At 39.7% G+C, this 22,151-nt stretch overlaps 1 protein-coding gene across 9 annotated transcripts in view; it reads left to right on the forward strand.

Moving 5' to 3' along the window:
- syt1a (synaptotagmin Ia) overlaps positions 1–22,151 on the forward strand; it is a 203,969-nt gene that overhangs the window by 131,906 nt on the left and 49,912 nt on the right. The gene's annotated exons all lie outside the window — the stretch shown is intronic.

Consider the following 22,151-nt stretch of genomic DNA (forward strand, 5'->3'; position numbering starts at 1 on the left):
TGGGGACTTAAATATCTCTTTGCTTATTAAAGATGCCTCGCCATCTTTATTAGATGACTTGCTTGAATTCATAGTGCTTGCACAACTCTGGAAAAGTATGGAATTATGAATTATTTGTCGGAAGATTTGTGTGAAAGCATGTAAAAACCTTAGAGCAGCAGCAGTTGTGAATGAAGTATTCTGTATCATTATTTGTCAGTTGTGCTCTGTTTCTATTAGATGATATTCTTCCCTCGCTGTAGCCACATGAGTCCTGTCAGATGGGGAACAGCAGTAAGGATTTGGACAGTGTGCTTCTGTCTGCTTTGACCTCCACTGGGCTCGGCAGTTTGGCTCTATGTGGCGGCGGTCCGCCGGCCTCTTCTCTGTCTGATCGGATTGGGCCGCAATTGAATGACACAACTGTTTTCCCAGCGCCCAGCAGAGGCCGACTTGGCATTCTGCTCTTGCCAAAGTGACTCTCTGCAGAGACGTCTCACTGGGAAAATATCCCTCCAATCCATCTCCAACTCCCAAATCTCCTGCTGTTACCAAAAATAAGAATTATCACAGCAGCCACTGCCTCACATTGTCACCTCTCATAATTTAAATTACCAAATGGCACTCCTGCTTAGTTAATTAAAAACCTCATTTAAATTTCCAAGTATCTCGATTTTAATAAGACATTTAGAAAAATCAGGCCAAAACTGACGGGGTGGTAAACAGCTAAAGACAGTTGAATGTTTTTGCTTCATTTGCTCATAATCGATCTGTTCAGTGTACCAAAGCGTTGGGAACTGCTCAACAAGCATTGTACTTGTGGATTTGCAGCCCCACTGGACTTCCTCTTTGTGATGTTGTTGAGTTTGTCCAGCTGGCCAGCTGTGCTGCCGTGTTTTCTGACCAGAATAGGGGAAAATGAAAAGCATCAGAATGGGTTGTTACTGGGGACGGGTGTCAGGGAGGATTCCACACTGACGCTGGCAAGCTCTGACATGCCATCCTCCATAAGAAGAAAATAATTGGCCTCCTAATTGCTCTCAGAGGCATGTTTCACCGAGCCAGTTCCCAGCCCCGCGTTCAGCCTCGGTACAAGTCCGGCGTTAGCCCTGTTTGATCTGACCTGAGCACGAGACAGACGAGAGAAAAAGTCGGTTCTTTCTTCTTCCTGTGGTTTACTCCTTCCTCGGTATTCCATTAGGCTATACTCTACCTACCCTTTCACTCTGTGTGATTTGTTTATCTCCCTCTGGTGGCACCCTCTTCTTCAGCCAAACACCTCAGTCAGGAAAATGGTAAATCTGACTCTGATTTACATTTCTACTGCTGTTTTCATTGCTGGGGTTGCACCTAGATGATCCTATCTTCTGCTTTTTATCCAATTTTTTGTCTCTTTAAACTTACAGGTACATTAAATAATGTCTGATAGAACTTTTAATGGGATGTATCTTTTCCTCCTGCCTGCTAATTAGAGCTGACATTCAACAGAAACATCAAAGTGAAAATGTAATGCAGTGTCAGTCTATGATTATGCAGCGATATAAAAATAATATCTTTTTTTCAGGCTTGAAAAAATGCATTTTGGCCTAAATGTCTTGTGATTCATGGCTAATAAGTGATGAAGTTTTGTATCAGAAAGAAAGAAGAAAAGCCTGAAGCTTCCACACCTGGCGGCGCAACAACTGAGATTCATTGATATTCTCCAACATTCCCATAAATGCCCTCACATTATTGTGTGTCATTGGCGCAGTAAATATCTACGTATTGCCCCTTTAATCAACAGCCTGTTGACTGAGTGTGGCTGATAATTCTGTTCTGAGAATGGAGACAAAAGGCTTATGTGTTTGTAGCATCTGTTAGTCATTGCATGGCTTTAGTCATAGTCATTTGTGAAAGCTTTTGCGCTGCATCTGAATGAGCAAACATCTTATTTGAATCCATGTGGAATCTTTACGCTTGTTCTCTGCTAAAAAAAAAAAAAAAAGTGTTGATGGAGCAGCTATAAATGGGGGATCGGTGAAGTCAGAAGGCTCAGTGACTCATGAGAAGCCATGACAGAGAGGTTTATATAGGGGGAGATTTCTACAGACGGGCAGTGAAATTGGATGTGTATGGGGTTTGGGCCTGGGCCTGATCCACTCTGACAGGGTGGTGTGTCAGATGCAGTTCTCTACAAAGTACACAGATTGGAGTTTACTTAGACAAATTCTGTGGCAGAGCTTCTCTGGAGGCAGAAATAATCTCAAGTGCTGTGTAACTGATCTGGCAGAGACAAAAAATCACAACATTGTGCAAGATGATGAACTGAAACCTGAATGCTTAAAAACTAAATTTGCTGAGAATCGAGATTAAAATGACAATTATCATTAATGACTACTTCTTTTGTATTTATTGATGAAATTACCATTTATGTTAATGGGTGGCCAGCAGGTAATGAAAGCCAAGTCACTTTCATTAATTTAACCCAAAATTAAATTAAAATTTCTCAAATTACTTTATAAGGTGAATAGCTTACAACTCCCGATAGAGGGTTCAGATAAGGAAAAACTCTGGGAGGAAGAAAGGGAGAAATGACAAACGTTGGAGCCTTCTTCAAGGATGAACAGACATGTACTATGTTGTATGTACAGAGTACATAGAACAAACAATAGTACAAATATATTATCAATGGTACACACTCTCATAGTAGCTTATCAAGAACCGCAATGGAAATAAGCTTTCTAGTTTTATTGTGTTTAATCCCTGATAACTTTGTAAGAATGTGTATGAAAAGCTGGCTTCTGCATGTTTTCTTTTCAAAGTATTGAATAAAGTCAGTCAATCAATTAGTTAAGATATTTTTAAATGTCTTTTGCCCTTGTTTCTCATTTGCTTTGTTTATCATTTATGTATTTTGTGTCTTAAGGCCCCTTCAAGTTGGTTGATCTCAACAAGTTTATAATATGAACTTGCAAGGACAGCAAAGCTACTTAGCCAACGATGTAGCTCACTTGACTACATATTAAAAGTGATAAATAAACCATGTGAAAAGGTTTGCACTTTTTGACCAGACTTGTCAAAAAGTACCATCAGGTGCTTGAAGCCAAAGTGAACTATCATAATGAGTTGTTCCTTTTCTGCATCTTTTTTCTTCTTTTCTTTTTTGTCAGTGTGTGGACATGTTTTTGAGAGTTCATTCTCTACAATAATGTTAAAGCCCCTGAAAACTTGGCTCAAAAGTATTTCTCTTTAACACTAAATATACATGATTAAATAAGCAACAATCAAAGTTTAAATTTGGGAGGAAAAACATTTAGCTTAGCTTATCTGCTTCACCCGTTCTGTGTGGTTTTATTTAATTGACAACCCCCTGGCAACATGAGCAGACAACCCAACAATTGTCATCACATTTTGATTGAAATATTGCCCGATCTTGATTGGAGCACACAAGTACATGACATCACCTTTTTCACAAGTGCACCCCGCCCACTTCAACCCGGTGAGAGGAGCACAGACAGAAATCTCTCATTTGAAATAACCAACTATGATCCAACCTTTGCAGAAAATTGTGTGTTTGTGATTGAGAAAATATGTTTTCATGACCTTTAACATAATCGTGTAGTAGTTAACTGTTCTCCTGTAGTACCCTGTGCTGCAGTGTTTTGTTGTAGTCTAATGTTACTTATAAATAAATAAAAATAAAGTCTTTTAGTTCCATCCAGTCTGTTTGTGTAACCAAAACATCAATTTGTATGAAGAGCTATTGTATGTGCCTCTTCAGCACCACGGACAGCTCCCAGTACAGCAAAAAGAGCATACTGATCAATTTGCTCATATTATATAGAAACGCATACAGTCCACATAATGACAATAAGTTAATCAAGTTATTAAGTGGCTTAAAATATCCTAGCCCCCCATAGACCTAATTTATTTTAATAACAGGACCATGCAGTACCCAAAATTCACTGAAGCGTTACTTGGACATGGCAGCATGGATGGTACACTGCTGACTTGGCCACAGCCAGCAGTGATAATTATCATGTGGGCTGTGGGAGGTGGAGAGGGGTTCTCTATTCTTGCCTGGAGGTACCTCTGTAACAGATGTTTTGGTTAGGCTCGTCCGCAATAGTGGGATCATAATGATTATGATTCCAAGTGTCAAGACCAGTAAGATGGTTGTAGCGGAGCTGGAGGGGTTAGAAGTTAGGGGCTGGCTGTTGTCTGAAGCGCTGGAGTGTTTGGGCGGAAAAGATTAACCTTTTTATTATACGAATCCATCTTTTTTCTGTCAGTTGCAGTTGCTAGCTAGTTGAATAGAGGCAAGAGAAAACATGGATTTAAGTTGCAAAGTTGCTGGATTGATTAGTCTATTAAAAGATTTGTTTATTTCTTTAGTCTTTTATGTCATTTATCAAGCAAAAATGCAGGAATTTGCTCAGTTTGTTTCTATTCTCTACCATTGTAAACTAAATATCTATATTTTGGACTGTTGGTCGGACAAAACAAGCAATTTGAAGAATTACCGTCTGTCTCTGGGAACATTTTATCGACTAAACAATGAATCAGTCAATCAAAGTAAGCAAGTAGACCAATCTATAAGAACAACATTATTTGTAGCCATAATCACAGGACAGACGGAGCCATCACACAAATCTGTCTGCTCAAAAGAGGCAAAGAGCAGTGAAGCAGTACAGTAAAGGGTCAACTGCAGGGGACACCTCTGTAAGCACTGAGGCAGTGAGCGTATTGTCCCATTTTCATTGGGTGTATACTGCCAAACATCCAATCTTAGTATTCCATCTCTGTATCGCACTATCATGGCTGGAGACTGTATTATTCAAGAGCAATTTCAACCCAATTTCATGGGTTGTCTTGATATGGCTGCATCTGATCCCAATCTACAGTCCTGATGCTCACAGGAACAGAAATCTCTTTGATGGTATCCAGTTTGCCTGTCAAGTGCATACCATATGTAGGTTTCTTTTGCTAAAACCCAATAACACCTGTGCTAAAGCCACATCTGAGATATGAAGATGAGAAGAACTAGAGAGAAATATATGTATGATAGACACATCTGTCTCTTCTGCTTTTTCTCCTCACTCTGTCTCGCTGTAGCACTGGAGTCTTTCACAACCTTGGGTCATAGCGATAACAACGTGCTTGCAAATGAGAGAGCTTCTCCCAAATGAGAAAATCAAAACTCATGCTAATGTGGTGTCAGAGACGCCTGATGGCGAGCGATAAGCTGAAAGATTGTTGGTCACAATGCCTGTTTATTTCAATGTCACCCTCACAATGTTATCTATCAAGCTGCCACCACTGTCAATGAGTTCGGTCTCACTCTTCAAGCCACCCTCGCACTGTGGAGTATGATTTAGGAAGGCTGTTATGTTAAATGATAGTGCCAGTAAGATCCGATCTGACAGCTCAGTCTAGTTCAAAGAAAAAAAAAAAGATGGAAAATGATAGCATCTTTTATTATTCCATTGTGTCTCTTCACAAAGGTTACATTCCTATTCAGGGAATATTCATGTGGTACTTTTGAAGCCATTATTTACTTTATGCAGTCGAGAAACAAAATGAACGCAGATAAATTATAATTTTTTGACAATCACTGAGGTAGTTGGACATGGGCAGGCACACTGTTTTTCAAACAAAGTGCGTGGGTGAGAGACTGTAAGCATATCAAAGGGTGCCCAGTGGGGGAAAGGCTTTCAAATGGAGGGACAAGGAGAAAGAAAAAAAACAAACATCAAAGTGTGCGAGAAACAGACACCATGAGGAGATGCATGAATGAAGGGAAAAGTCAAGACACAGATATGAAATCTAGCATATGAATCGTCATGCCCTAATCATCCTAATCATTACGTAGTCGCCCATTGTGCTGCCATGATCTATTCACATCTGCTTGAAATGGCAGATAGGTGACACTTGTTATTTCAGAAGCTGAATTATTTGTCACCTTCTAACCACACTCTCACATCACTCTATGACACCTTTATTAGATTAGCAACCTGTCATTTTTGTTTGTGTGTGTGTGTGTGGGGGGGAGTTGTGTGTGTACTAAGAAGAAGGTGGTTCAGAGATCCTGTGACTCAAATGTGAAATCAGACCACCAATCTGTCAGTGTCTAAGTGTCAGTTAGTTTCAAGACATGGGTGTTTCTGGTGAAGAAGTCCCGGATGAGCTGATTTATTCCATCACTCAGCTGAATGCTGATGTTTGGTGACCTAGAATTCACCCTCATTCAACATGTATGCAAAGGGTTTTGATACTGCGTAATTTAGCCCAATGGCATAAACTGTCTCTGAAGTCGAAACTCACACATCCTTGTCAAGACTAGCATATCAGATAAGGCAGCGCATATTCTTTTTTTTTTTTTTCCTTCTGAAAATGTCACCTCAAGTTAAAATTTCTTTTGGATATGTGTGACTGCTGGAAAAAAAAAAATCAAGTCAAGCCACAGGCAAGTGTCGGATGAGAACTGCCTCTTCTTAAATGCACAACTTAAATGAAATACCTTCTCTTCCCCATTTGAATCTGATCTTTTCCAAGTGACAAATCAGATGAGACACACATTCATGTCTTAGTCACTAGTCGTTTCTTCTTTGAGCCAGTTCATGGCAGCACGCACGTACGCACACACTAAACAGAATTAAAAGGTCAGCTGCCGAATGTCTGGAAAGAGCACTTGAAGGGCCATCTGTTTGTGAACAACATTTACAGCTCTGGAGACATGTCTTTTTGACATGGCCACCAAAGAAAATGATGAGGCAACAACAACAAATAAGGAAGTGCAACGGCTCCATCTGTTACATCATCTGTAACCAACAAAAACAAGGAACAAGAAAGAACAGACCTCTTCCTGTTTAAGTCCAAGAATTCTAAGAAAAACAAGATTTCACAGATCTCCAAACATTCTTGTTATCATCTCTTAATTTGCATAAATTTGAGATATTTTACATCAAAATGAGACATGAAGTGATAATGACCTAAGGCATTCTGGAATTAGTTGCCGCCTTATGGTGAAGTCCCAACTTCATGCAATATTTTCCCCCCCTTCACGTTATTTGCCTTGAAAAACCGTGTCAGTTGTGATATCCGTAGCTGAGCCCAGCGGGAGGCAGGGTGATGCTGAGGGAGGAGTGAAGGAGTGGGCGGGAGGAAGAAGATGAAGGAGAAGAGAAGCTCGGAGGGTAGAAGCTAAATAAAATCAAAGCTACAGGGCATTTGCTTTATGTTTTTCCTCCGCTGATCTACAACACTCAGAGGCAAAACATTCACAAGTTTCTTATCACAGTTAGATGTAAAGATGCACAGCTGTGAAAATGTGCAGTCAGAGTAGATCAGTATGAATGTCACTTACTTTACAGAGAGATTTATGCAACATATCATACATATTGTAAGTTCTGCTGGGAGATTGTGCGCTCAGGAATTCTCAAGCCACATTTGTTCAGATTTGTCTAGAGCATCACATAAGCAGAGCAAACTACAAAACTGAAATGCTTTGAGGCAAGCTTCCTGACTGAAATGAATATAATATGCTCCAAATGGACTCTTAAAAACTCCATTATTGTCCACAGACACATTGTAGTTTCTCAAGAGAAGCATTTCAGCTCACCTGTCAAGTTAAAACTGGTTCAGCTTGACAAACTGAACCCAGTACTGCGTAGCCCTTTGGCGTACATCCATTGCCCTGCATGTTCTTAGGGTCGGTCTCACTTGTTGACCATTAAAATCTCATAAGTCACTTTCTGCCTCTCCCAACCCAGCCTGTCAAACCGCCTGTGGTTGCCAGGCAGATTTCCCTGTAGGGCGACCCTGGAGGCAGGCAGCGGTTCAGCAAATAGCCTCTCGTTATCTGTATGACTCACCTACCAGTTGTCACACCATGGCCCCTGGCCTCGCCCTCTACATCATACTGATTCCAACAGACATGACTCCCCAGGCTCTGCCATATTAGCCCCGGCCCTCAACCTCCTCCCCGCTGCCCCCTGCAGCCTCCCCGCCAACTAAGAATACAATCAGGGCTAAGGGGTCACTAAATGTAGGAGGTGGGTTTTTAAGCTCCTTCAAACTGTATCTGTCAAACATGATACAGCAAGTCAGCTGAACTACAGTGCTTGATCCATGTTGTTTGTCTAATAAACGCGGGGGAAGATAAACAATGAACTATCACAGTTCTGCAGTAGTTCATGTGTGAGTAATTTGTGAGTAATGGAACTTTGAAGGCCAAACCCAAGTTACAATGCTCAATTTTGAGATATTTTCTTACAATATTTTTACTTTCATTGCTGCAGGCCTTGTTCTTTCATTCAGACATCAAAGTGTGTGTACTACATTTGAACTCTTTCATTCTGACAGTTAATCCACTGGGGTGGACTTCCTTTTTAGTCAGACACTGAGGCCCAGGTTCACTTAAAGGTGCAGTGTGTAGATTTTAGTGGCATCTAGTGGTACAGACTTGGCAGAAATGGAATTTAATATTCATAAGTATGTTTTAATTAGTGTATAATCCCATGAAAATAAGAATCACTGTGTTTTTGTCATCTTAGATCGAGCCCTTTATATCTACATCAGTAGCGGGTCCTCTTCCACCACGGAGGCTGCCATGTTGCACTGCCATGTTTCTACAGTAGCCCAGATCAGACAAACTAAACACTGGCTCTAGAGATGGCCTTTTGCTTTTTTTGTGAGTTTCACAGCCACTGTAGGTTCTCCTACATGCTTGAAAGGGGAGGGTGAGGATAGGAGTTATCAGTTGGTTGCAATCTGCAACCTCACTGCTAGATGCCATAAAATCTGACACACTGGTCCTTTAAGGTTTGAGCAGAAGAGATTGCGTGTAGTTTCAATGACATTTATGTTTTTCCACTGCTGACTTACAGCACTCCAAGGCAAAATATTCATAAGTTTCTTATCACAGTTAGGTGTAAAGATGCAAAAATGTAAAAAGGTGCTGTCCAAATAGATCGGTATGAATGTCACTTACTTTACAGAGATATTTATGCAACATATATGTATTGTAGGTTCTGCTGGGGAATTTTGAGCTCCTAAAAACTCCATTATTGTCCACAGACACATTGTAGTTTCTCAAGAGAGGTTTGCAGCTCACCTGTCGAATTAAACCTGGTTCAGCTTGACAGACTGAACCTAGTACTGCGTAGCCCTTTGGAGTACATCCATTGCCCTGCATGTCCTTAGGGTCAGTCTCACTTGTTGACCATTAAAATCTCGTAACTCACTTTCTGCCTCTCCCAGCCCAGCCTGTCAAACTGCCTGTGGTTGCCAGGCAGATTTCCCTGTAGAGCGACCCTGGAGGCAGGCGGCGGTTGAGCAAATAGCCTCTCGTTATCTGTATGACTCACCTACCAGTAGTCGTACCATGTCCCCTGGCCTCGCCCTCTACATCATACTGATTCCAACAGACATGACTCCCCAGGCGCTGCTATATTAGCCCCTCCCCGCTGCCCCCTCCAGCCTCTCCGCCAACTAAGAATACAATCAGGGCTAAGGGGTCACTAAATGTAGGAGGTGGGTTTTCAAGGTCCTTCAAACTGTATTTGTCAGACGTGATACAGCAAGTCAGCTGGCCAACTATTGTGCTTGATCCATGTTGTTTGTCTAATAAATGCGGGGGAAGATAAACAGCGGACTATCACAGTTCTGCAGTAGTTCATGTGTGAGTAATTTGTGAGTAATGAAACTTTGATGGCCAAACCCAAGCTACAATGCTCAAACAAGACTTACAATTTTGAGATATTCTTTTACAGTGTTTACTTTCATTCCTGCAGGCCTTGTTTTTTCATTCAGACATCAAGGTGTGTGTACTACTTTTGAACTCCACTTCAACTTAATCCACTGGAGTGCACCTCCTTTTTAGTCAGACACCGCAGCCCAGGTTCACTTAAGGTTTGAGCAGAAGAGATTGCATGCTATTTCACCAAATGGAAACACCAGAATGCCATGAAATAACTAGAGAAATGCCTGCTCCCAGTGTTGGAAATAAACAGAAAAATAAACCTCTACCTGTCATTCAGTCTCTTCAATTCAGTACAACTTAATTTATCCCCATAAGTTCAGTTGTACTTTAACATTGTGACAAAGAAGAAGAGAAGCTGGAGGGCAGAAGCTAAATAAAATTTTGAGAAAAACAAAATTAAAGATATAAAGACAGACATAAAGATGCAAAAATGTAAAAAGGTGCAGTCAAGATAGATCAGTATGAATGACACTTACCTTACAGAGAGGTTTATGCAACATATCATATGGCTGTATTGTAGCAACAAAACACCCACCATAAACTAGGATGAAACAACAGACAGACAGTTGAAAAACTATGTGAACGCTGTTTGTGAAGTTCCATTAAGTACATGAATAATACGTACAAATAAATTAGCAAATCAAAGCTGTGTTTTTATGTTCATGGTTATTCAATCCTTTGTGAGGTGAAAACATTGTTTATCTAATTCTTTGGCTTTCTGGAAACATGCATTATTGACTTTGTCCAGAGGTTTTTTAAAAAAGCTTCATATGCCAAAAAGATATAGTTAGAACTTAGTCTTGAGCTACAAGTATACTATAGCCTCCTCCTGTTAACACAAGTTCCGTAGCTATACCTAGAAGAATCACAGAATGAAATATTGAATATGATCATTAGTTTCCCATGAATAGAAATCACCAAGGTTCCATATGATAATACCAACAATGTGCAGGCAGTTCAATTGCACTTAATCCCTAACATTATTTTATTTCATATAGGAGGATGTTTTGTGAATAGTTTGCTCAAAAAAGTCTTTTTTTCATTGCTGAATTATTCAGATATCATCACCAGATTTGAATCTCAAGTAAGGTCAAATAATTCTCTGCCAGTAAAGACTACAATAGTGTCAATTTTATACCTTTTTAAACCACCTCTCTGTCTGTCCTTCTGCATGCTCCTTCTTTCTTGACTTGGCTTTCAGTTTCTATCACTTTCTTAGTCTCTTTGTGGCGAGTAAGTGAAATAAAGTTTTTACATTTGTTTGTATAATTGAATTAATTTCCCCTCCTGGCATCAATGCCAGGTCACCAAAGTGGTGCAGTCTGTGACCTGCATCCAGTCCTGATCGTGAAGGAGGGTTGGCCGATGCATGTTGACCCATTCAGATAGACCCCCAACAAGGGATGTGCAGACAGCCCAGTATTTGTATTTGTATTTGTATTGGAATAAAAGTGGAAAAAGGTGTAAAAATACAGTTTTGTTTTTTTTATGCTTTTAATTTTAGGATATTAAAGTGTTAGAATAAGTATTTATGAATAAACTATCTTATGAAGGAGGTCCCCACACCGGGGGGACTCCGCTCAAACTCAAGTCTCCCAGATCATAGACGACTGCAATGACTGCTGAGCTAAAACCAAGTGCATTGCAAAAGTGCAGCCAGACTTCTACTTATTTATACACCCATAACACAGACAGCACAGCATGTAACACGCAGGGAGGAACTTCAAAGGAGATTCTTGCTTTGCACTTTTAATTTATTGCCTATTTGTTACAACCTAGATAATAAATGTTTGTGTTTTGCTAAATACCGTATTTGTATTCGGGCCCACCCCTACCTCCAACCCATGTTGCTGAGTCAGTCTGAATGGGATATTAGATTAGTGTTAACATTGAATTATGAAAAGTCTATTTGCAGCTGGACTGCCCACAGAAAGCTTTGTAGCATTTCGTAACATCTCAGTATTGATTCAAATCATTGCACCGGGGTTCTCTACACTTCACCCTGCTCTCTGTCCCCCTCCCCAGCCTCTCATTTAGCCCCCTGGATGAAAGACCCATTTTCCAGGAGGTGTGCCGCCTTGCAGTGTTTGTCAGATAAATAGACTAAATGTATCCACCAACAACTCAGGGAGTGTGTCAGAACTACGATGTATAAGGAACAAGAGTAGATGATAAGAGCTATTGGGGATCTGGGGCCCTTCAGTCCCTCTCTAAGGCAGACAACAAGGCTGCTTTTTCTAACTTTCCTCAGCGCTTTGGAAGCAGTAATTGAAAATGGGGGAATCTTTGTGCACTGGCTTAATAGAGCTGTCCTGCCCTTGCTGCAAAGCGGGGTTAATAACTTTTTCCAGTTCCATTACCCCCTGAGATTGGCTTCAGGTGAGTAAAGAGGCTGCACTGGACAAGGGGAAGTGGCCATGGGGGCCTTCTCAGCCTCCTCTTATCTCTCCTCACTGCAGGCGGCTCACCTGACAATCATTTACGTGACTTATTATATACATAAAAGACTCTCCCCTTGTGTGTATGTGTGTGTGTGACCACAATGTCTAGAAATACTATCCTCTAGCAAATGAGTGTCCGGCAGATGGTGGTGAATACTTGACTGACAGCCAGTAATTCATGTGCCAGTTCAATAACTCATGTCCTGTACGCCACAACACATCTCCTCCATGCACACTTTACTAATGCTTTTGGTCGGTTAGGAGTCCCACCCACACAGTATACATCAGTGTTGTTATGTTGGGGTTTCAATTTTGAAGTTAATGCCAGTTCACTGGGCTGAATTGGTTTATCTGATTTGTGTTGCTTCCTTAACAACTTGACTTCATAAAAGTGATTTCTTACTTGTTCTTGTGAAGTAGCAGTGACACGGCAATTTGTTTGCTGCCGGTTGACTGGTGCTTTTTGTGATTTTCTTTGATGGACAGTGAACAAAGACAGGGAAAATGAGTTGAATTGAATTGAAAGAGAGAAAGTGAGAGAGCATGCTGAGATCTGGAGGTAATCTGAGGTGCAGGCTGAAGGTTTACGCATGAATTAATTTCATTAGTTACGTTTATGTGCACAAAGTAAGCCAGGATTTGGCTTGTACTTTTGGTCCCTTTTTTTATTAACCTGTTTGTATATTTTAGTTCAGATGGAAGTGCCTGGTTGCCATCAAAAAGCCACTTGACAAACAGTGAGCAGTCCATCAGCAAATAAGAATAAACAGACTCATATAAATATATGTAGTTTACTTCAGACAGTAAAAATCAGCAGTGAAAAGATTGAGATGTTTTCATGGCATTAGCTCTACTCTGTAAAATAAGCATGCATCAGCCTAGAATAAGGCCAAGGTAAGATCCAAACACTCCATTACATGAAAACATAATACTGTTGAGCATTAATGCCATTAGCTAAATGATGTTGATGACTAAGGCCAGACCTGAATGGCAATTTTTCTGCTACATGTAATAGTGATGCCGCCAGAAAGAGCAAAATTCATTCAATAAAGATAATATAGAGTCATAACTCTTTTATAATAAAGTGGTCATAGAATTAATTAAAAAAATTCTAATCTATCTGATGAATATCTCCCCAGTTCAATATAATGGTGTTAATTGTTTGATGCAGCAGTGTTTTACGCAGGCAAACACTAGCTTTAATTAGCTTTTAGTTTTTGTTCTGTGTCATTTATTGTAATTACACTGTTACGTCTCCCTTTGGATCAAAACAAGTGTCCTTGCTATGATTATTAGTTTATCCAGATCTGTAAAGCAATCACCAAGTGTCTTCCTGAGGATTACTTTAAGCAGAAGGAATTCCCATGCTTTGAACTGTAATCAAACCTGCGAATGGTTTAAAAGCTCTGAGCAACTGTTCACCAGTAAATGATCAAGACTGTCATGGTTTGCTGTTCGAAAGCACATAATATGACTTCATTAGTATCATGTTGCTGTAAAGGGAATTTCGAAACATGGATTCAGGATTCAAATAAAACATGTTCCACTTATTCCTGTCTCATGTATTTGCCTACGACTCAGGAGCAGAGTGTTAGTTGGGTCTGCTTGTTTAGTCAAAGTACTTCTCTATTGATCCAGACTATTGATCCCAGTCCTACGGCAGCATTTGTGTCTCTTGCTGCATTTGATTTGTCTTTGACGAAACTTTTACAACACAATTAGTCTCTTCCTGTTTAAAAGTCAAAAACGCAACAGTCACTTTGAATTACTGAATTAGAGATTTGAACATCAGTCTTTCAATGTTGGCCTCAATATTGCAACTTTAGATGATTATATTTGACATATGTCAGTTTTACTGGAGCAGAGTAGTTTTGTATCCATTGACCTTTACCATTAACCTGACTTACTTCACTTACTATTTTATGCAAAATACATGTGTAGTTTTTATATTTTAACAGGCTAATACTGCAGGATTCTTTTCTATGTTCTCTCTTTGTTTCTGTTTTGTGAAATCATGTACCTCTATTTTTTTCAACGTATAAAGAAAAAACTTAATCTGTGTTTTTATTTAGAAATTCAAAATCACCAAAGTTGGAAATTATAGTATAAACTCAGAAAGTCCTTAGTCTCCTTCACTTTTTGTAAATTTTACTATGTTGTAAATGAAATTGTGGATAAAATTGTCATTTTTGCCACACTCAATAACTGATAATGACAAAGTGAAAACATGTTTTTAAAAAACAGCAATTGTATTAAAACACAACAAAGTGAAATCTGAATACTTTCTGAATCCACTGTATATTGTTTTATAAATTTATTTTCAGTATGATTTCATTTGCATCTGTAGTGTGAATTTAATAGTCAGAATCTTATCGGAACTGTTGAAGAACAGCTATAATTGCATGAAATGGGTTTTAAGCACAACTTTCTATTGGATTTTAATTTTAATAAGCTTCAGGCTAAGAAATGATGACTTACCAACTCCAATTATGCATAATGCACATATCGTCTTTGCCAAGATAACGATTTTGGGCATGTAGATGACGTACTCTCTCATATGGACTCATTGCCTTTTTAACTGTGGGGTTGGTGGATACATGTATTCAATTGGTTTAAATTAGGCTGACATATAACAACTGCCAAATCATTTTATGATAATTACCAGATAATTCTAGATAAAATGGGTTTAATTGGTGATTTACTGGGTGATTAACTCATGAAACCCAATAAAATGACAAGAGGGAAGTGATATTGGCAAAACGCTGCCTGCATGTCTTGGTCTCCTTACTCTACCATGCAGTCTGCTATCATCTGTGAATTATATTGAATGTGATGACAAAATGGACAGCATTAGCCTTTGTTTGGGCTGATTTTGGCAGCTTTATGACTTCCTCAAACAGCATGAGATGTAACACCCGGCACACTGATAGAGCTGGCAAAAACTGGAGCCAGCGGGGAGCAGAGCAATCCACATGATACCAACATTCTGTCCAAAAATTAACTCAAGCAAAGGTTAACAAACATCTCTTTCGCCTTTAGCTTCCAATCTATATTGTCTACTTTTATTTAGTCTATCAAAATACTCATTTTGCAGTATTCCAGCTGTCCACTTTGGGGAAACAAGAATCCGTTGGTGAAGGGAAAGCAAGATGAAAGGATGATGGAGGAGATAACAGGAAGGATAGAGGGAGGTAGAGAGCAAGGGAGCTGACCCAGTTAGGGAAGGAGAGAGAGAGTATGAGAGAGAGAGAGGTGATAGGAGGGAGCTGTGTGCCAGCGTCGCCACTGTGGTTGGGGACCTGCTGGGCCATCTGGCGGGCCTGTAATTGGGTTGGGGTTTTACACCTGAGCGGCACACCTCCAAAGAGAGGGTTGGCAAAAAAATAGAGGAAACAAGCATTGTATTGCATCCTGCAATCTAGTGAAGGTGGGAATGAATGTGAAAGTTGAGAATAGGTTAGATCAATTGTTACCATAGTGTCCTCTAAATTTATATTAATATTTTTTCTGTGTTTAACTCTTTTATCTTATATTGGCCACAGGTTACAAACTGGTGAAGATATAATCTCACACTTTAACACTGGAATAGAAAGGACTTGCTGCAGTCACTATAAGAGGAAAGCGCAGCCATTTTGTTCAAAAACAAGATTTTTTAAAGCTGTCTCCCAAGTAGGTCGTAATAATGACAGCGCAAATTTAACTTTGTGTTGCAATTAATAGACAGCATGATTACACCGGCATGATAGCCCTTGGAAAGGGAAAAAGGTCAACATTGCTCTCAGGTTTTCCATAAAAATAAACAAAACCCTGATCCACTCCAGCTGAGACTGGCTGTTCAAGTGGGTTGCCTGCTGTGAGGAATTGGAGACATTGAAGATATGACAGAAGTTGTCATTTTATGCTTGAATAAGAGAGTAGTCATTAAGGTGCAAATATGAGCTGAATTAATGTTTCATTTTTACCAGTGATGTGAGGCTTGATGTGAGAGGAATAACACACTCAGTGGGTGGTCCCCTACACTCACTGCTCATATTTGGTTGTCATTCCGTAAGACGATGAAAAAGCACCAGCCTTACACAATCCTAAGAAAAATGATGTTATATCAATGTTGTGTTTCATTCAGATGCGTGTCTCATTATGTGTATTTGAAAGGTACCTAATTCACAGTTCATAGTGTCATTTACATAAAAATCTGTGCCCACTTTCTGCTGAATTCTTTGGCGTAATTATTGCCTTTTGAAAATGTAGCTTGTTATATAGTCCACATCCCTATATGAGCATAGTGTGACGTCATGTTTGCATTTCTGTCCCTCACATCAGACACAAGCTCACTTGGAAATATTGACTGAAAGCCTATGTTTCCTCCCCCCCCTTGTGGCATGATCAATTCTTTTTCTATAGAAGAAGCCTCCCACATGCACTTTGCAGAGCATCATTGTGCTCCCTAAAAGTCCTCGCCTGTGTTGAAGTATCTCTGTCATTGCCAAGCGTGCCTCTCAATGGCTCAGCCCCCACACTAACCTTGCAGCATTTCAAAGGGAGACCAAAGGGAGGCTGAGCGAACATGGACATGCGTAGGTGTCTGTTCAACCAAGGGGGAGGTTGAGAGGGCTGAGGTAACCAATGGCTGCTTTGTTCGCAGCGAGGGAAGGTTCATTGCCACTCTTTACCTGAAGTTAAATTATATTTAATGAATCATGTCTTTCTGTATTGCTTGGATTTTCTGTACAAGCGTAGCATGACATGTCTTGAATATATCTGTTGGTGACAGACAAAGATGTTAAAGAAGTGTTAGCTAAGTGTTAAAATCACAGCTGGAGAGTGCAGTAATATCATGCTTTCACAGTATGTTGTGAAGCAGAAGCTGGCAAAAATGAAGTGGTTGTGAACACCACCTCATGCTAGCAGCACAGAGTCAGAATCGCTTTTGTTTGCCATGTTCATTGTCAACACCGGGGATTAAAACTTGGGTGAATGAAGCAGAATCACCTAAAGGCAGTTCAACCGCACTTTATTATTTCATTTTAGTGCAGGTGTTGTCAGTTATGTACAGTCCAGAAAACAGAAAGACCAACAAAATGGGACCCACTATGTTCTCCTAGAGGGTAATTTATTATTGTCATTCCCCATTCCCTGGTGTGCTTATGTTGGTGTTTCCTTGCGGGGAGTGACAAGGTCAGAGCCTAGATGCCAAATAACACTGTACATAATATCTTTTCACATAACAATCATTGGCTGTCAATTGTTCAGCTAGTTTATTAGTGTGTCTGTATGATTTGGAATAAACATCACTTGGTGAGCATGTTTACCTGGTTGTTAGCGTTTAACCTCCTTATTGTGTGTTTGTGTTTGCCAAATGTGCAGATACAGTTGACATTACATGTACTCTTTCAACACTGAAAGAGTACATGTAATGTTCAACAACTGAACCATTGTTAATAAAGGTGTGGTTACAAAACAATGAACCATTGCCATCAACCAATGTTTCTTATTAGCTTTGCTACCTAGTTACTGTTACTAGCAACGCTCACCAGGGTTGGAAGTCATAAACGGAGCAAAGAATTGATTGCAACAGCACTTGTCATACAAACACTGTTGTTTTATGTTACAGTTGAATGCTTGCTTTCTCTTGGCAACAGTTTTTGATAACTCCCTCTGTTTCGAGAGTGTAAATTGCAGCATTTATCCTCCACTAGGAAGTCTGAAGCTTCTTTTTACACTTTTTGTTGAAGACCTTCACTAAGGGGGTCTAACTCCTGTACTCCCCTGCAGATCCTACCCTGCTCTGAACAGGCAACCTGTCCAACCACCAGCAGTGGCTAATGCAGAGCCCAGGATATAATCCTTGTTTTCCTGGCAAACACTACCAGTTGTGTTCACTGGAGTGCCTGGCTGAGCCATACACCACAGTGGTTGGCAGGTGTGTTTTCTCTGGTTTATTTCCCCAAGAAGGTTTCAAGCACCCTGTTGTCACAGACACTGGCACTCTCTCTCTCCGGGCGACCTGGTTTCTTACTATCCGTCAAGTCAATCTGCTGGCTCTTGGTGGCTCTGATGTTAATTGTCCCAGCTAGTGTCCCTGGCTGCCACTGCTGGCCAGCACAGTTGGCCATTTCCTGGCCATGCTTGATGCCAGCCTCGCTTTCTTTTCCTTAGTAGTGGACTCGACAAATGTGCCTTGGTTTAAACAACCATTAGAAAATATGAAGTAATCCAGGAAATGTGCATACTTGGAAGTTGTTTAGCTGGCCCAAATGGAGTTATCAACCTCTTGTGAGACTGAACTGTAGTGATACTGCCACACAGAGAGGGGAAAGTAACACATAGTCTTCCTGTAATTTCTACGCCATCCATTGATGTCAGAATTGGTCACAAAATAGGCTGCTACAGCTGGTTACGATGTAGTGTAGTGTAGTGTGTTTAACAGAAAGTCGTGATTGGGTGTTGTGAGTTGTATAGAAATGTCATCCCGCTGATAACTGGAAAAAAGACTGAAAATCAATAAAGTGGTCTTTTCAAATTCCATGCAGAGTTGTTTTGACTCCCCTGCTGCCAATACCTCTAAACTAGTGGGATGACACATTATCGAAGTCTGTCTAATTAAAGAGCTACTTGTCATTCCGTGCAACTTTTGTTTACAAACCTGTTTTCTTACAATTTTGAGACACGAATCTACAGCAAATGAACCAAGGCTTGCAATTATATGAACTTTTCCATTAAGTAAACAACTTCAAGACAGCAGTAGGTGTTGAATCACAGCACAGTTAATTTACCTGTGTAGTTTGTGTGTGTATGAGTGTCTCCAAGAAAAGTGGTGGAAATCGTTTGGGCCCATGTTGTTCACAGTAGAATCAGATCAGCTCATCTGCTGGTGAAGCATCACTGAATGTGTTTAGGGATTATGCCACTGTTAGTCTCTTTCTGCATCCTCTCCAGCCGGTGTTTGTATTTGAATTTGAATAATCATATTGCCTCTGGTTCTTTGATGTTCTGTATTCTGCCTTGTGAATTTGCTCCTTATACTGTATGTCTCGCTTAGCGATTTCTGTTGTACACCATGTAATGTCCTGACATGTAATGTGATGGCAGTGTTGATATTCAGATCTCTTTACAGGAGGACATGTTGAGGCAAAAAATATTGATTTAGGTGGGGAAACATGGGCCTTTTTTAGGTTTATTTTACCTTGGACTACTGATATTATACATAGTATCTATTCTCTGTACATATACCTATGGCGGCAAACTATAACTACATGTTAGAAGTCATTGATAAGATACTCTATGTTACCTTTTTTTTATTACTCATACTGTTTCATTTAGAGATCAAAGAACTGCTGTCCATGGTGCTGAGTGTTTGTTGTATAATATGAGTCAGAGTAGTGATATTTGAAATAGCAGTATATGTGTGCTGGGGCCAAACAATGCCATGTGGGTCCATTAATGTTGAGTTACTGTACTTAGTGACGTACATCCACAAAACATGCTACGTATTATATTTGTAAATTCACTTTCACAGTCCACAGTCCATATTCACTGGATATTAAGTTTGATGTAAATGTAGCATCTAAATACCTTATATTTCTTCCTACTTACTTGATATCTCCTTGTAACTTAAGCTAGGTCAAATGTATCTAATCCTCGAGGTTCAGACCAAACGTCTGAAATGCCAAATATCAGATTAAATCAAGCCTAGTTTCACAGAGGATGTTATTGAAAAAAATTTAAATTTTTTTTGACTGCTTTTATGGTTTCGCCTTTTGAGTTTCCTTTTGCCCAGTTGGGTTGGACATGAGTGTTATCTGCTAACTATGAGTTATGTAAAGTTACATCATATTGGTAGCAATAACTGGGAATATATTCTTCATAGCAGGCCTCTTGGATCCCACTCAACTTGAAATAAATGTAAGTCATTTCATCCAAGAACCATCCTTGATGTATTCAATGGCCAATCGATTTTGCTCAGATGAATGTACTTTGTTTCTGAAACCTACTGGCTGTGGTTTTTGCCGGCGCCAGTCTCGACAGTAGCTGTGGTAACCTAGATTTTAGAGAAACAGGATTGTGGATGGAAAATTGCCAGACTATCTCAAAGAGTACAGAGGATCAGAAATGATTTTCCTTCCCCCACAAACTTCAGTCTGGGCTCAGTAAGCAAGAGAATATTCTACCACGCAACTACTCGTTTCAGCAGTCAGCCGTAGATCATAGTTGTTTTAAGATATTATTGTAAAGCACATCATCTGTACGATATCAGCTTTGTCTAGACAAACTCTTTCTCCGGACGCCTGAAGAAAGTGTGAACATACAGTGCAAAAGCAGCTGAACTGAATCTGAGAAGCATTAGTAATGAAAAGATACTTCGTATTCTGCTATAATTCAGTTTAAATCACTTCACTGCTTATGCAAACATAATTTTATACATTCAAAGAAACAAATTGGAATTCAGCTCTCTGAAGCATTCTTTTCCTTCATGTTTTTAAAGATTGTATTAAGATGAATTGCCGCCACTTTGTTCTCAGCTCTTTGAAGTTTAGAAACGGACATCATTGGAGGGCAATCTGTGGGTTACATTTAGATTTTTCAATTACATAGAAAACTTTAACAGTTCTTCTGTTGCCACCAGTCTAATACCCTTTATGAAACAAATGGGGAAAATATTAACTTAATGAGCACTGTGTTATTGCAAAGGAGGAGAATTAGGTCATCAACCTTCACCGTGTACTGATGGAAAAAACTTCACAACTTTAGTGTGCCATTATCCTCTTGGACTGCTATGGTGACAGAGCCAAATTACAACCTGCACAAAAGCAGTGGACAATAAATAGTTCCTGTCTACAGGAGAATTGTGACGTCAAACCAAGAAGGATCCCAGTTAACTGGTGTTTGCCAGCCTACAAATTTTATACATACATTTACATGCATGAAAAAACATGGTACAAATGACAGGTAAAGCTAATTTATGTCTTCCTTTTACTACATTTTCACATTCACAATTTTCTTTATTCTATACCTTATAGAGCTGAAACAAATAGCAGATTATTCAATTAGTTGATCAAAAATTTCTACATCATCTGAATGGGCTCTAAGAAATTAGGATGGGTGTTTTCACCATTTTTGGACATTTCACAGACATTTCACAACATTTTATCATTGAATCACAAAAATAACTACCTAATTTACTGATAATAAAAATACGTTAGTTGCAGAACTAATTGCTGCAACTAATATTTTTACTATAAGCAACCTAAGTTCCTCTTTACAGTATACATTTCATTATACCATAATGCTTGAGTCTTTAGTGTCATAGTAATATATTGTAAGTGTCTCCTATTTTTGTCCTGAGGCAATATTGAAATAATGTGGAAACTTCATGTGGAACCAGCCTCTCACAGTGATGACTAACATGTTCAGGGATGAGGCTGCTGCGGTATACAGTACTTTACACAGTATTGCACATGCATGGACACGAGTGCATCCACACATGTACAAAACACACACACACACACGTTTCTTTCTTCCCCTGCACGAAGACCTGAATGTAAAGTAAATACACCTGTTGTGTACAAAGACCATGGTGTGATAAGATAGTTGACTTGTAATCTTCTCTGCACTGAGACATTGTACAGTATACTGTACTTTCGGTTGACTTGTAAACACACAGAATTTCAATTAGGCCGGTAGCAGGGCTGAGATTTACTGCCTGTGTTGTATGAGAGTAATAAATAATCATTTTATCTCTGCTCTGTGATGTTAATCTGGAGTTTAAGCAATGAGTGAGTGGCTTTGTTCTGAATTCAACGTGCTGGCCAATTCATTCTGGACCCCAGCTGATGTTTACTCAGGCTGAGCCAGCAGCTGCTCACACGGTCTGCGTCAACTCAGTCATCTGATGAGGCGAGAGCGTTGACATGCAGCTGTCACAGCATCAGAAAAAAAACAAACCCAAAAAACAAAACTAACCCGCTCTGTCTCATCTTTCTCTTTTTCTA

Source organism: Thunnus thynnus, chromosome 23, assembly GCF_963924715.1.
Source record: "Thunnus thynnus chromosome 23, fThuThy2.1, whole genome shotgun sequence".
In the NCBI taxonomy this organism is placed as follows: domain Eukaryota; kingdom Metazoa; phylum Chordata; class Actinopteri; order Scombriformes; family Scombridae; genus Thunnus; species Thunnus thynnus.